Below are 8,779 nucleotides of genomic sequence, written 5' to 3' on the forward strand. Positions count from 1 at the left end.
TCATTTTTGCATAAGAAACCGAATTATTAATCCAATTAAGTCAAGTGATGGACCTTCATCTGATTTAGGAGACCCCAAGGTCCTAATAACCCGTCCTGAAGGTCACAAAGACCTTTCTAAGAATCTAAGACAGCCTAATTGTATATAATTACCCCTAAGCCCATGTAATTAAGTCAAATATACATGATCATTACAAATTAACATGTCAATTTCATGGTTTGACCGATTTTGACTCAACTAGACACACAAATTCAACCGACACTCATAAAAGTGGTTATCCACATTAATCAAGCCTAAAGACACTCGATGAGACTCAATTGAATTCCAATTCCTAAGGCCGAAACACTAATTAAGTCAATTTCACATAAATTGATCTAATTACTCCTAATTACACTATAATTAAGCAAAATCGGACTCAATTGGACCCTAATAGACGCGGCCCTACACATCATCCATACATTCATGATCTTCATACATCAACTGAAATACAAATTGAAAGAATTGACTGCAATTAGCCTTATTACACACGAGGAATAAATAGTCAACCTAATTGGCACCTAATTAGGTCCAATCGACCCCTAATTCAATCAATTAGGACTCGGATCAATTCAGCAAAAATTTTCTAGCATGCTTAAGAAGTCAATTTTGAGCTAATTAAAGCTAATTAGACCTAATTAAGCAATGTTCTAATTAATGGGAAGCTAATTACACACGATTAGACCTAATCAAGCAACAAATCATCAAAATGACTCAGCTAAGCCTAGTTTACAAAAAAATTTCAGAATGTTACAAAGTCCAATTTCATGCTAATTTAACCTAATTAAGCTAATTCAAGCATAATCACACGTAGCTAAGTTCGTAATTAGTTCGATTATACACGAATCGAGGCAAATTACACCTAATTGACCCCAAATTGGACCTAATTACTACCCGACCAGAATGTCAGCATGAGCAATTAAGCAAGACTAAATCCAATTAGAACCTAATTAGCACATACATAGACTAATTACAACTAATTACAATTAATTACAACTAATTAGCCAAGTTAGATCCTAATTAAGCAAGATATTGCTCAATTAATCCTAATTAGGCTCTAAATCACACAATTTACCAACCTAGTCATCTAATCTACATATAATTATCCTAATAAAGCACAAATTGACCAAGATGGGAGCTAAAGAGCTCATTCCAGTTCTGGATGGGGGTGAAGAGTCACCCTTCTTACCTTAGTTTGGCACGTCGAACTCACGAGCTTGGAGTCGGTGGAAATCACACTCAATCTCACTAAATCCTACTAATATTTATGAATTATAGGCGTTACTAGAGATTTTGGAGCAATTTTGGTAGAGTTTCAGCATATGAATTGTCAAAAGTCATCTCTTGTTGAAAATGAACCCCCATTTATAGGCATAAGGGATTTGGGGGTCGTTTTGCAAAAATCGACTGTTCATAGACCAAAATGAAATTTGATTTTTACAATTTGAGAGCTCCGGACGGGTCCAGCTGTCTGAACTTGTTTGTAGGGAAAGCTAGACCGCAGACGCAGCTGGCAACGACATGGCGCTGTTAATAACCGCGCTTCTGTACGGGGACGTGGGAACTAACCTCGCCCTTGTCCTAAAATTCTACCTCGGTGGGAGCTTACTTGAGCCAGTTGAATTGAACTGGTTTGGTCGGGCAAAAATTACATATATGCCTTCGAACTTTGAAAAACATTACATTTTCACCATTTTCAGGATCTTAAAGCACATTCGAGCGGAGAAAAATTATCAAAAAATATCTTCGGGTTCAGAGAATATTTATTAACTAGGAACTACTCCGACATGAATATTTTTGCTACGTGAGAATATTGATTTCTCAGTCTCAAACCCTTGTACTGTTGAATAAAATATAAGAATCAATAGGTATTAATCAGAGAAAATGATGCGATTCCCGCCAAGAATAATGAGACCCGACAACAAAAGGATCCCAAAATCGTTCTATAATCATAATTGATTGACAAACATTCGACTCGTTGTTTAAGACATAAACAAGAACCTTGGTATAACTGATCTCAACCCGTTGTTTATTGCGAAACACGAACTTCTGTATAGGAAGACGCCACAAACGGTGGTGAAAATCTGTTTGATAAGTTGATGATGAACGCCACGAAAATTTCCAATAAGTTCGAAAGTTTTTCAAGAACCAAAAAGAATACTCTCGCAATTTTTTGAATGTTCATTCTTTTAAAAATTGACCAAGATGAGTATATATAGACCAAAACTAATTCTAATATGGCCATATCTCCTCATAAAGGTAAAGAAAATGAAATCTAAAGTATTGATATAGATATAACTTAATTTATAAAGATATGAAATCTAAATATTCCTATAATATCTCCATGAGATTTAAACTTTAAACAAATCTGATGATATCTTCTCTTGATCTTCAACAAATATTCTAAAAACTTCTAGGAAATAGCATTATCATTGGATTAATCATCTGCATCACAGACTTGGCTGTAATTTTCTAGAACTTGAATAATGTTGATGCGTTTTTTATGATTACATGGTTCATGTCCAATGGGCCTCCACGAATTTACTTGAACCCAAATATCTTGAATCAAGCCGTTGAGTACATCTTTAAACTTCTTTGCTCGTGCTCGCGTAACTAGTCCAATTGGAACTTGAACTCGATCCCTTGAAGTTGTGTTACAATTTGCATCATTTCCCTCCTCTTGAAAATGATTTGCCCTCAAATCATCACCTACATCAAAAGGAAGCAAATCAGCAACATTAAAAGTAGCACTTACATTGTACTCATCAAGTAAGTCTAGTTTGTAAGTGTTGTCATTGTGCGCTCTAGGACTTGGAAATGACCATCCCCTTTTGGAAGCAATTTGGAATATTTTTGCGTTGGAAATCTCTCTTTCCTCATATGCAACCGAACCCAATTTTCGGATTCAAAAATCAACTTATGACGCCCCTTGTTGGCGTGTTTTGCATACTGCTCCGTTCTTCGCTCAATGATGAGTCTTGCTTTTTCATGAATCTGCTTGACAAATTCAACTTTCTTTTTGCCATCTAAATTAACACGCTCCGTCAAAGGTAAAGAAGATAAATCCAATGGAGTTAAATGATTAAATTCATACACAATTTCAAATGGTAAAATTTAGTAGCATAATGAATAGATATATTATAAGCAAACTCAACATGTGGTAAATATTCTTCTCATGTTTTGATGTTCCTTTTAATGATTGCCCTCAACAAAGTAGACAAAATCCTATTTACGATCTCAGTTTGACCATTAGTTTGTGAGTGACAAATAATAGAAAACAATACCTTAGTACCTAACTTACACCACAAAGTCTTTCAAAAATAGCTCAAGAACTTAGCATTTCTATCCGAAACAATTGTTCTAGGTATGCTATGTAACCTCACAATCTCCCTAAAGAACAAATCAGCAACATGCGAAACATCATCCGTTTTGTGACATGTAATAAAGTATGCCATCTTAGAAAATCTATCCACAACCACAAAAATTGAATCTCTCCTACGTTTAGTCTTAGGTAATTCTAACACAACGTCCATTGAAATATTAATCCAAGGCTCACTAGGAATAGGTAAAGGAGTATACAAACCGTTGGGCTGTATTATGGATTTAGCTTGCTTACATATGACACATTTACCACAAATTCTCTCAACATCTCTTTTCATATGTGGCAAATAGAAGTATTCTTGCAAAATAGTTAAAGTCTTTGCAACTCCAAAATATCCCATTAATCCCCCACCATAAGATTCATGCACTAATAACTCCCTCAAATAATAATTAGGCACGCATAACTTATTCTATCGAAACAGGAACCTATCATGCCTAAAGAACTTACCACAAGGGGTTTCCTTACAAGCCCGATATTTCTCACAAAATTCATGGTCATCAGCATATAAATTTTTAATGTGCTTAAAACCAAGTAATTTTGCATCAAGTGTAGAGAGTAATGCATACCTGTGAGAAAGTGCATCGGCGACCACATTATCCTTAGCTTGCTTATATCGAATGACGTATGGAAACGTCTCAATGAACTTCACCCATCGAGCATATCTTTTGTTTAGCTTCAGTTGGCCCTTCAAGTGTTTCAAGAACTCATGATCGGTGTGAATCACGAACTCCTTAGGCCATAGGTAGTGCTGCCACGTCTCTAAAACTCTAACCAATGCATACAATTCCTTATCATAAGTTTGGTAGTTTAAGGCTGCCCCGCTTAGTTTTTTGCTGAAGTAAGCAATTGGTTGTCCTTCCTGCATAAGAACTGCACCTATACCAATACTTGAAGTATCACACTCAATCTCAAACGTTTTTGAAAAGTTAGGTAAAGACAATAAAAGAGTTTTGGTCAGCTTCTCTTTCTCTTTAATTAGTTGAAACGCCTTCTCTTATTCTTCTCTCAATCTAAATCCAACGTTCTTCTTGATCACTTCAATAAGTGGTGCAGCTATGCTACTAAAGTCCTTCACGAACCACTAGTAAAAACTAGAAATTCTATGAAAACTATGAACATTACCTATACTTGTAGGACTCGGCCACTCTTGGATTGCAAGTACTTTCTCTTCCTCAACCTGTATACCTTGTGCACTAACAACAAATCCAAAAACATAAGCTTATCGGTGCAAAAAAGTACACTTTCTCAGATTAGCAAATAACTTTTCATTCCTAAGCACATCTAAAACAGATTTCACATGTACCATATGATTATCCAAGTTTTTGCTATAAACGAATATATTATCAAAGTAGACAACAATAAATCTGCCTATAAATGCACGCAAAACATGATTCATAAGTCTCATAAAAATGCTCGAAACATTAGTCAAACCAAAAGGCATAACCAACCATTCATACAAACCATATTTTGTTTTAAAGGTAGTTTTTCATTCATCTCCTTCTTTCATTCTAATCTGATGATAACCACTCTTTAAATCAATTTTAGAAAATATATAAGAACCATGCAGCTCATCTAACATATCATCTAAGCGAGGAATATGATGACGATACTTTACCGTTATGTTGTTGATTGCTCGGCAATTAACGCACATTCTCCACTTCCCATCCTTCTCAGGTACAAGTATAACCGGAACGGCGCATGGGTTCATGCTCTCCCTCACGTACCCTTTCTCCAGCAACTCACTTACCTACCGTTGAAGCTCCTTTGTCTCCTCAGAATTGCTTTTATAGACTGGTCGGTTTGGAATTGTTGCACCAATAGCAAAATCAATCACGAGAAAACACCAGGAATCCCTCGGATTGGAGGTAACCCATGTGGTGCTTCCTTGGGAAAGACGTCCTTATACTCTTGCAAAAGAGAAACAACAGAACTAGGCAGAACGAGGTCAAGTTCGTTAGTGTTGAAAAATGACTCCTTGTACAAAAGTACAATCATCGACTAATTTGAAAACATTACTCACTTAATTTCACTTATGTCACCAAACTTCATATCCCACATATTTTCGACCCCCTCTATCCATTTCCGAGCTTAGATTTTATGTTTGAAGTCTCTAAGCCACAGAACCAGCTCTGTACAAAACCGGACAGTTTTTTGCCCTTCTCGGGTCAAAAATGTCAACCCGGGTTTCAAGCATTTCCAGACTGGTTTGAGTTATCAAAACCCATCAAACACCTCCCCACACAATCCTAGGGTGTCAAAGAATCGAGAACTCCAAGAAAAACCCATTGGTTTTAGCCTGGCAAGAAGAAAAAACCCGACTGCTCAGTTGGGTCGAAATTTCGGACTGTCCTTGTGATTTTCTTGCAGATCGGGTTGATCCGAGACTCTTTTCGGAAAACGACCACCACAGTCACCTCCAGGGGTCAGTTAGGAGTCGGAAGCCATTGACCTTGCCTCAAAATTCCATCGAGAGACACCATGGTTACGTCCGACCTGAAAACTGCCAAGTCGAGTCTGTTTTCCAGACGTATTCTGTTTTCCGTGATCTTTGCAGGGATGTACGGGTCAACCCGATAACTCTGGATCAAAACAACCACTACATTCTCCTCCAGGGGTCAGTTAGGAGTCGGGAGCAGTTGACATTGCCTCAAAATTCCATCGGGAGACACCGTGGTGACGTCCGACCCGAAAACTGCCCAGTAGAGTCTGTTTTTCAGACGCACTCTGTTTTCCATGATCTTTGCAGGGCTGTATAAGTCAACCCGATAACTTTAGAACAAAATGACCACCACAGTCACCTCTAGGGGTCAGTTAGGAGTCGGGAGCCGTTGACCTTGCCTCAAAATTGTATCGGGAGATACCGTGGTGACGTCTGACCCGAAAACTGCTCAGTCGGGTCTATTTTCCGGACGTACTCTGTTTTCCGTGATCTTTGCAGGACTGTACGGGTCAACCCGATGACTCTGGAACAAAACGATCACCACAGTCACCTCCGGGGGTCAGTTAGGAGTCGGGAGCCGTTGACCTTGCCTCAAAATTTCATCTGGAGACACCGTGGTGACGTCCGACCCGAAAACTGCCCAGTCGGGTCTGTTTTTTCCAAATGTACTATGTTTTCCATGATCTTTGTAGGACTGTACGGGTCAACCCGATAACTCTGGAACAAAAAGACCACCAGAGTCACCTCCGGGGGTCAGTTAGGAGTCGGGAGCCGTTGACATTGCCTCAAAATTTCATCGGGAGACTCCGCAGTGACGTCCGACTCGAAAACTGCCTAGTCGGGTCTGTTTGTGCAATACGGGTATGTTCAAGCAAAAACAGCCAAAACTGACCCACGAAAGGTCCAACCCGACCTTTTACAGTCCCATCCCGCATCCCGGGACTAGGTATGATCATTCTCGACTTAGAAGAGTTAAGACTTTTACGTTTTCGTTGTGTTTACAGAGTTATAAGTTGGTTTTATGCATGTTTTACTTTCAAGTTTTAATTTTTATGCAATTCCAATGTTATATCATGCATGTTTATTTTCGTTTAACGTGCTAGCATGTCGAAAAATGTTTATATCAAAGTCGAGAAAACCATATCGACCCGGAAAAGCCGAGATATCTCTCGGATTAACCTCTTGGAGAGGTAACCAAGGGTATTCTTGACCTTTTCGGGTCAAGACCGGTTTCCTTGCCCCAATTTGAATTGTTTCCCAAATTTTTATGTTTTCCTGCATCCATGGAGCCAGTATTATTTTATCGATTCCATAATTAACGTGTTTGTGCATGTTTGTATGTTTAAATGCGCTTTCCAAATCATGGCGATACCGGCTTTTGTTAAATACGTGTTATTTACCGTGTTTAATGTTTGAGCATGGGAGAAATAGTCGAAATTGGGTTAAAGAGAATGCTTGAAACCAGAAACGGGACAAGGAAACCCACGGCTATTGCCAAGAGGAAAGAGCCGAGAGTTCTTTGACCTTATTCGGGTTAAGAACGGTCTCTTTACCTAGATGAAATTTTTTTCTCGAATTTCGTGCAAATTGTAAATTTCAACATTGTCGCAAATCCCGCATGCTAACCACTTTAAAAACATTGTTTTTAAAGCAAAATGCATGGATTCATGTATCGGTGACTCTTTCGGGGCCATTTGGGTTATGAGGGTATTTTGATCATTTTGACTAAATTATCCTCAATCTTCCTGGACCCATCTTGGTCACCGTGTCACGGATTGTTTTCATTAAATTAAGCTTTTCGCGTAGTCAGACTTCATTCAGTGGATCAATCCATGATCTGTCTGATTGTCTGTAACTCATACATTTACTGCATTCGGCCTTTAATTTTAAGCTGTAAATTCACAAACGGGTTAATCGGGACGCTCACATGATTAAACCCACTTGGCACTGATAAGTTTGTATGAATTGGTAATTAACTGATAACTCACGTCGATAAGTTGTCGAATGACGTTAATGCCCTTTTCAAAACTTGTCTATTTCAAAACCCGAAACGCACAGTCCGATGTAGCACGGACGTCTAGGAAGGACTTCTGTGTCTCAACTTGAGTTTTTACCTAATTTCAAGTAACTTAGGTCAAGATACAGAATATCTTTTTAGATCACTTATGGTTAGATCGACCAGTTCTTTGGCTTTTTTGGGGTTCTTGCACAACCCTGGAAGATCCAGGGAATTGGTCGACACCGGCTACAGGCCGAGGTGGCCCGCATTGCGATGTTTCCCTTTTCTGAAAACAATTTTCAAATAAATGGTATAATCGTCTTTTCACAATTCAGCGACACCCCTAGGGTTAGCTTGACATAAACACTGCAGTATCAGGATAAGAATAGGCTACTTGTTCAGGTACATGTTCATCTGCAAAGCTTTTTCTTATCCACTGATGAGTTTCTATCATCTTATCGTAGACTCGAGTAACTAGAACGGTTATCTCTGTCACAAAACATGCACAATGTTGATTAACCTTTCACTTGACCTAACAAAATACTAGATAATGGTTAGGGGAATTCTAGATTCCAAATCTAGAGTAAAAACACGAGTTTGTTTAATTCAGTGGTGATTCAGTGTCACAATATAGAACAACTTTAAAAACAATCCACACACAAAGGATTTGACTACAGACACTATGTCTGTCAGGTCCTTGAAATAAAGTCGAATGCAAATTGCTTTACACACGTTTGCTTGTTTAGCATAGGGCATTTGCTTGCAAAAACACCCCTGGGTTAATAATCTATTAATTCACGTACACTCGGTAATAAGAAACACATTGTCTGCAGTACACATGCTGTTTTGTTATTTTTCTGCTATTGTTTGTCCATGCGAGTCGAGCCCGACCCATATGACGCATTGCACTTAGGGTTCAACG

This window comes from Punica granatum, chromosome 1 (genome assembly GCF_007655135.1).
Source record: "Punica granatum isolate Tunisia-2019 chromosome 1, ASM765513v2, whole genome shotgun sequence".
In the NCBI taxonomy this organism is placed as follows: domain Eukaryota; kingdom Viridiplantae; phylum Streptophyta; class Magnoliopsida; order Myrtales; family Lythraceae; genus Punica; species Punica granatum.